Source organism: Galeopterus variegatus, unplaced genomic scaffold (assembly GCF_000696425.1).
Source record: "Galeopterus variegatus unplaced genomic scaffold, G_variegatus-3.0.2 Scaffold533, whole genome shotgun sequence".
Classification (NCBI taxonomy): domain Eukaryota; kingdom Metazoa; phylum Chordata; class Mammalia; order Dermoptera; family Cynocephalidae; genus Galeopterus; species Galeopterus variegatus.
The window spans coordinates 29,453-36,815 of record NW_007726644.1 but is presented as its reverse complement, the minus strand read 5'-3'; positions in this window follow the sequence as shown (position 1 = coordinate 36,815).

Sequence of the window (7,363 nt, the reverse complement as noted above, 5' to 3'; positions counted from 1 at the left end):
TATCAAGATAAGCTGGGAATTTTCAAGATTTTTTTGATTATCTTTTTGATTATCTGTCTTCCTTTAGCTGATCTCTCTCTGTTCTCCCTTTTTGCTACTGGTAGCAATAAGCAGCCCAGGGCACCTCCAAAACTCTGTCTGGAAATCTTAGCTGATCACCAAGTTCATTTCCTATTTTTCATATTACTACAAGTGGTGATATTGCTAAATTTTTTGCCACTGCATAACAAGGATCCCTTTTCTTTCCATTTTTAATAGCATTTTTTCCACTTTCTGTAGAGCCTGGCCCACAGACATCTATCACCAGTGTCTTCAAGGCTCTTTTGGTTCTTACCTGTGCTCTCCTCAACGTCTTTCCAGCTTCTCACTGCCTTTTGTCACCTCATTGCTACCATCAAAATATGTAAATGTGATCTATTGCTCCATTAAAAAAAACTACTTCAAAACACAGTGGTTTAAAGTTACAATACACATTTATTATCCTCTCATTTTCTAAGGGTTAGGAGCTTAACGATCAGCTTGGTTGGAGTCTCTTGGGAGGTTGCAGTTCAGGAGCCAGCTGGGGCTTCGAGCATGTGAAGCCTGACGGAGGATGGAGGATCTGCCTCCAAGGCAGCTCATTCACACAGAACAAATTTTGCCAGTTGTTGTTGAGTCCTCAGTTATTTGAGTGGGCCCCTCCACAGGCTGCTTTACTGTCCTTATGTCATGGCTGCTGGTCATCCCCAGAGTGCATTGTCCAAGAGAGAATGATGTCTTTATGGCCACACTCCAGAAGTCACTTGCCATCACTTCTGCAATGCTCTGCTCATTAGAAGTAAGTCACTAAGTTTGGCCACTTTCAAGGAAAAGGAAAATTAGACCTTAACATTAAAGGCGCAAGTGTCATAGAAGGTGTGTGCATGTTTTCAAACCACCACACAGCAGCTAAGCAATTTGAGGAATTTATGGGCCCGTATAACAGATACATCTAGAGGTAAGACAAGATCCAAGCATGGTTTTAGCAGGAAGCTGGCTCCATTTACTGTGACTCTCATGGGTTTGGACAGCCCCATGGGTCATTAGTCTTCCTCACCATGGTGAAAAGCTGCAGAGTCCCCAGGAACTGCATGTGCATACATGCCCTCCAGAGAAAGAGAAAGAACTTCTCTCCTCAAGGACCCAAGGAGACTGGAGACCTAGAACATGGCTATGGGACAGAATGATGCCTAATCATCTCTGGTGGGGAACATAGATCATTCCTCAAGTGAGAAATGTGAGGGCACTTCAACAGGTTTATGGAAAAAAACAAAATTAAAAGATAATAGGAATATTTCCATGAACTTTTTGAAGTACCTTCATATACAAGCTGCTGGTTCTGTTGTCATCATTAGGAGGTCAAAACATAACCCCAGTCTTCATTTTTAACCTAAAAAGGCAAAACACCTGATTATAACATCCTATCCCATAACGCTGCACTGTTTTAATATGCTGATAGTAGGTTCACGCTAGGAGTGTTAGGTTTCGGGAGCTGCCATAAAAAATACCACAGACTGGGCAGCTTAAACAACAGACCTTTACTGTCTCATAGGTGACAAGTCTGAGATCAAGGTGTCAGCTGGTTGGCTTCTCCTGAGGCTTCTCTCCTTGGCTTGCAGACAGCCGCCTTCTCCCTGTCTCTTCACAACGTCTTCCCTCTGCCCGTGTCTGTGTCCTAATCTCCTCTTTTTATAAGATCACCAGTCATATTGGATTAGGGCCCCCTAATGACCTCATTTGACCTTTATTATCTCTGTAAAGACTCTGTCTCCAAACACAGTCAAATTCTCAGGTATTGGGCTGGCCCGGTGGCACACTCGGTAGAGTGAGGCACTTGGGAGCACGGCAGCACTCCCGCCGAGGTTTCGGATCCCATATAGAGACCGGTCCGCTCACTGGTTGAGCGCAGTGTGGGCGCGACACTGAGGGTTGCGATCCCGTTGCTGGTCGCGGTACGGGCGCAACACCGAGGGTTGCGATCCTGTTACCGGTCATGAAAAAAGACAAAAAAGAAAAAAAAAATTCTCAGGTATTGGGGCTTAGGACTTCAATGTATGGATTTTGGAGGACACAATTCTGTCCACAACACCAGGGATTCTTTTCACCAGGGTTCTTTGAAAATGAAAGACAATCTCTTGCCTGGCCCCCAACCCACCACTCTCTCAGGGTGTGGGATTTTAGTACTCATGTCATATATCCACACGGATGTGGAGTGAACTGTCGTGCTGTGAACAATATCCCTTACTCAAAAAGAGGACGCTCGGCAGCTACGAGAGGCCACGAGAAAATGTTACATCCCCACTGGGACTACGGATGAAATAGCTATTTTCCATTTTTCCCACCTGAGAGACATGAAAAATATTGTCCTACCTGGTTCCTTTCTTCCAGATGTTGAGGTTCTCAAATTTTTAAAATGTTTTTAACTTAGCTAATGATATAAAGTCTCTTTCTCTATCAAGAAAAATAATGATTTGTCATGAATGTTGTACTTTAAAAACATATTTACTTGTACGTATTTGTGGGATACAATGTGTTGTCTCAATGCATGCATGTACTGCATAATGACTCACTGATCATAGTTTAGCATAGCTTAGATAGCATAGATATAACTACAGCTATAGTTTTGTACTTTTTGAAAGAAAAAATACTACAGTGGATGGAAAACATTCTAATTCCCTTTCTACCCTTTCAAATTATTTGGGTAAGATAAGCAGGCAAGCTGTTATGACATCCAAGCTAGGGCATAGATTCCAGCTCTGATAAGATATTACACATATTATAGCTACGAGCTTGTGCAAACTTGGTCTAAGAACCTGATTTTCTAAGACAGCATGTTCCAAATATTAGACAAGACAGTCGAGTCTCTATTCTGTCTGGAGAGTTGTTTCTCTTCTTTTTCTTCTCAGAAGATGTAAAATGGTGGTGTTCTAAGAAATATGAAGCATTTAAAAGGTGCTTCTATTCTCAATTTATTAATTAGAAAAATTGGAATAAATCCATGCAGTGCTTATCTTCTGAGAACACTGCATGACAGAAAGGGGAGCAGAGACCAGGGGTGCACAAGGAAGCTTGGTGTGTGAACAGCAGGAGTGTGCAATGCTGTGTGGGTGTCAGGTGGCCATACACAATCATCTGCGGAAAGTCCCAGAATATTTTAGGATATTTAAAGTTTTGATGGGCAACTAGATTTTAAATAGCATCATTTTCCTATGGGCAGCAAATATCTTTTGTTTTTAAAAGCATGCCCTTTTAAAAAGTAGCAGTTAGTTTAAAACTGAACTCACATGACACATTCAAAATATAGGCTTTCAAAAGAATTATTAGACTTGTTTTTTGGTGGCTGGCCATAGACATTTTGACCTGGGGGGGGCATTTCTTTCACTGATGTTTAAGTGTTTCCATTTTTCCATTTAATGGGTGATTCTACAATATCCAAATATGCTGTCTCAAAAGAAGATGAAAGTTTAAATCTAAACATCCTTTTTGCAGATCATCATACCACATTTTAGAGTCTTTCTTGCTTTTCAGTTTTTAAGAAGTAAATTAGTGCATAGAATTTTACTAAGACATTTGGACTTCGTTCCTACAAACACCTATGTAAGAGCACGCCAAATTGAGAATTTAGAGGGAGAGCTACCAGATTAAAAGCCTCCAACATTAAAATTTACCAAACAAGAATAGCCAGAAAACCAGAATTACAAGCTGAACTACTTTCTTTTTTCTTTCAGTCTCTGCCCTTTGTTTTTATTCCTCCTCCATTTTAATTAAGGGAGAGATAGCTGTGGATAATTTATATTCAATATCATGTACTTTATTGATTGTCTCTTCATTCCTTACAAGGCCCTCAGAGAATATTCCAGAACTTGGATCATGAAGGAAAGCTGCACTTTCCCAGGAAGTTGGAAGCATTAGCTTGGCCTTTCTAAATACTCTACCATTAGCTTTGATTATGAGAATTGGCTCAGCCAGATGGACATATCACAACCCCAACTGCACCAAATCTAAATGACCTCAAAGCATAAAGAAAAATTGATTTTTTATTACTTGCCTTAGAATGGCATTTTAGATATATGAGAGAACAAGGTTTTGATAAGTACTTGCTATCTATTCTGCACTATAAAAAATAGGGAAAAAAAGATTCACCTGCTTTCAAGTTGTTTTCAATAGCTGGGAAGATAATTTTAAAAGGAAACCTTTAAAAGAGCTTATCTGTAAAGGGACATTTTGGGCTTGTGCTCTGTGAAAATAAAGACTGGGTTTGTCTTGTTAGCAGTCGTAATCCAACCCATGAGACACAACTGCACATAGTAGGCATTTGATAGCTATCTGCTAAGCAAAGCTTGTTGAAGTCATCATGATAAAGAGAGCATGGCTCTTTCTAGTTCCAGGCTGTAAGTCACTTTAACACTGACAGTGGTAGGACCAATGGCAGCTTTTGGAACAAGTATCCAAAGAAGACATGAAATTATTTATGAGATATTTATAGTTTTGTTGTTTAAGCCAGCATAGGATGATATGGAAATATATTTTACTTAAAAGTCAAAAGGTGGGTATACTGGTTACTCTTTAAAGTAACCATGTCATTGCTTTAGGAAATCTGTGGACAGTTTGTGACAAAAGTCTCTGCTTTGAGGACAGTAGGCTAAGCAGATTCAAATAGAGTCATTTACTGGTTCTGTGGAAGCCATCAAAACCATATATTTCAAGCAAAAAATAATTTCTTTACTACTACGTAGACCACTGAGTCCTCTCGTTTTCCCTCAGTTATTTTCCGGGTGTGTTGTTGGTAGTTTCAACTGTGACCCCCAAATCATTGCAGCGGCCTCACTGATGAAAGGCTGACCTCGAATCTCCCAACTCTTTTCAATTCTGTGCACTACAGCCAGACCAATCTTCTTCAAACACGACTTTCACCTGTCTCCTTGCTCCCACGTCCTTAAAAACTCCCTGTTGCAAGCTGTGTCTGATCATAACTTCTGCCTCTCAGCATTCTTCAGAATTGGACGCTGCTGTTCTGGAGGACACACTTCTCACACCAGGCAAAGCCACCCACTGGCCAGCCTTGTGCACGCCTGGATTCCCCTGACCTTGGCCCCAGAGGTCCTAACTTGCAGCTTACTTTCCCATCCCCTCTTCTCCTGCAGGAGGATCTGGGCAGCTTAAGCCCCTTCCCCAGAAGGTCTCCCTGAGACCTGACATCAGCTGTCACTGGTATGCCTTTTTGAGTTCTTCTCCACTAAACACCATCATTATGGAGCCTTGGGTCTCTCTTCACTTCTCTAACTGTGTTGTGTGTATTGCCCCCACAACACTACTTAAATGGTAAACTCTTGGGAGTGTCACTGATAGAGATGGCAAAAAATATTATGATCCCCTCCAAAAATAAATTAAAAACCAAAACACAGGGATCCCTTAAACACTTGGTTTGATACTTAGAAATTATATCCAATCATTTTTGACTAATATTCTCAGGAACCTGAAACATTCCAAATTTAACAATGGGGAGACCCCCAAAACTGAAAACAAGCACGTTAATTTTATAGCCTTGTTTAGGATTTTTATAGGTATGGAAACAATATGACATTGTGTCATAACGGTATGGATTTCAGGGACAGAGATCAGTCACCAACAGACTGAGAGGCAAGTTTTATCCCATTACATTATCTATCAAACAGCTGTCAGTAAAACCCAAGGAGAGCCCATGGCTAGTCATTCACTGCAAAAGAAAAAAAAAGAAGGAAAAAAAGGTTCTTTCCTCTGTTATTTTTACATGGTAGGATCTAATTATTAAAACAATGGTAATTTAACTCTGTAGAAATCCATAGGTAGTCTTCTTTTATGTTCTAATGACCAGTGATATTTCAAGTGGTATTAACCAGGTAAAATTAATTATAATCCTATTTTCACAGGGCAGGAACTACTTTCTGTTCAGGGCGTCTTTGATGGTGTTGGGTAAGAGCTGGATATTCATTACACCTACGTGTACTCCCTACTAATTTATAAAATTTCACTGAAAAATGTTAGCATGGTTTTAGAAATGAACCACCTGCATGCTCAAGCTTGAAAGCTTTCAATATGTGCATCCTAAGTGAATTTTCCTGAGTGGTTTAGAAAAGAAAAAATGGAGAGAGGACCCTGGAAGAGGAGGTTTGAGAATGAGGAAAGATGGGCCACATCCTCCAATTTGATCAAGTCTCTGTAGCGGGTCATTTGTTAGTTTGGTTAGATTTTATACATTAGATCAGACTTCTGTCTGGAATCAGCTGAGCTGGCTAATGAGTACAGTAAATGATGAATGCCCTTGATGAGGATCAGCAAATTTAGTTCTGCTACTTCATTGGTACTAATCCTTAGTTTGGTTGGGAGGACTTTGTGCTTGCCTTTATTTCTGAGATGGGGGAAAAATCCATTGTTATGGTCCTAATCCTAATGTGCTGGATGCATGTGATTTATCTGGCTGCCTTGAATAGGCATGTGTGTTGCTGGGGCATTCTAAATCTTTGGAAAGTTAAAAGGGCTTTGTTATGAGCCTCATGCGATCTGGATTTTTATCCATTTCTTGCTTCTGTTTAATGAAATGTATGACATGGAAAGTAAGAACATGCTGGCTAATGACGAGTAGCAATTCTGGCCTCATTACCAATGAATACTTGTGAAAGTGCAGAATGAATAATTGTCAAAAATTAAGGAAAAGGCACTTACTGTGTAATTCAGAAACTCACATATTATTTTTATGTGGTAGAGATAACGTGGGGAATTTTATGCATTAAAATTACATTTTGCCTTTTGAACAGTTTTTATAATGGTCCAGGTTTCTGCACCCTCATATCTCACTTCAGCATTACAGTCATCCTTTGAGGAAGACTGGGATTATTATTTCCACTTTACAGTTTATGAGACTGAGACTGGGAGGTGTTCATGAACATAATAGCTAGCACTTATTGTGTATTTGTTATATATGAGGCACTATTCCAAACACTTACATGTACCAACTAATGTAACCCTCAGATGAAACCACAAGGTAGGTTGTATTATTATTTCCAACTTATAGGTGAAGAAAGAGGCACAGAGAACCTAAGCAACTTGCCTAAGGTCACACAGCAAATAGCAAGAACCCGGTTATTCTGTCTTCAGAGCCTCTGTCTTAACCACTCTGCTGTACTCTGTGTCATGATAGTAGTTCTACAATGAGTGCTTAATGACACCTGTGTATGCGTATCTGCTGTTTCTTTACACAATCCGAACTACCTGAGGGAAATATTTGCATCATTCATATTTAAATATTCTGGTGCAGATACATCTCAGCACAAGGCTGGTATTTCATATACATTTACTTGACTAGATG